The sequence below is a fragment of the Aplysia californica genome, unplaced genomic scaffold (assembly GCF_000002075.1).
Source record: "Aplysia californica isolate F4 #8 unplaced genomic scaffold, AplCal3.0 scaffold00818, whole genome shotgun sequence".
Taxonomy (NCBI): domain Eukaryota; kingdom Metazoa; phylum Mollusca; class Gastropoda; order Aplysiida; family Aplysiidae; genus Aplysia; species Aplysia californica.
Genome location: NW_004798088.1, coordinates 159275 through 160057, shown reverse-complemented (window position 1 = coordinate 160057; position 783 = coordinate 159275).

The window sequence follows — 783 nt, the reverse complement described above, 5'->3', positions numbered from 1 at the left end:
GTACTGGTAGTAGTTAGACTATCACCATAATATAATACTATAATATTTTTTACTAGCTGTGCTCCCTTTCGATTAAAGGAATGATCGGTGCATTAACACCAACTGGAAGTCATTGGCCTACTATACTTACATTCTACTGGAATGGAGCAATAAATCTTGAAAGATGCAAAAAATTAGGTCTAGATTACTCTAGATCTATACTCTTTAAACAAAATGTGCCTCTCGAAATATCACTTCCGCACCTCCGCTGTGAAGGACAGCTATGCAGATTTGTTTCGTTTCTCGGTGGAATAATCACAAAGGCCAAAGAAGGACGGGAAGTTTTGTCAAATATTGTTTATAAATTCGGGAAATAAACAAATAAAAAATCGGGCTCCGTCATGGGGACCTGTCTATCTTTTTGCAGGTGCTTGCCGACTTTCAACTCTGTAGCTGTCGTAGTTTATTGGGAAAAGTGACAAATGTGTTTCCAAGTTGCCAAATATATAATAGATGACGGACTCTGAGGTATTCATAGTAGTAGGCGGTAAACTTATAGAAAAACTCTAACATAATATATAATAATATCATATAGCAGACTTTGAGGTGCTTGAAGTCGTAGGCTATAAACATAGTATTTATTATCACCATAATATTATATTATATATTATATAACGAACTCGGGGGGTACTGATAGTGGTAGGCTGGAAACATAATATTATAGAATACAATACAATGACGTATATATAATATATTATATAACGCACTCGTAACCTTATAGAAAATAACCATGATATATTATAT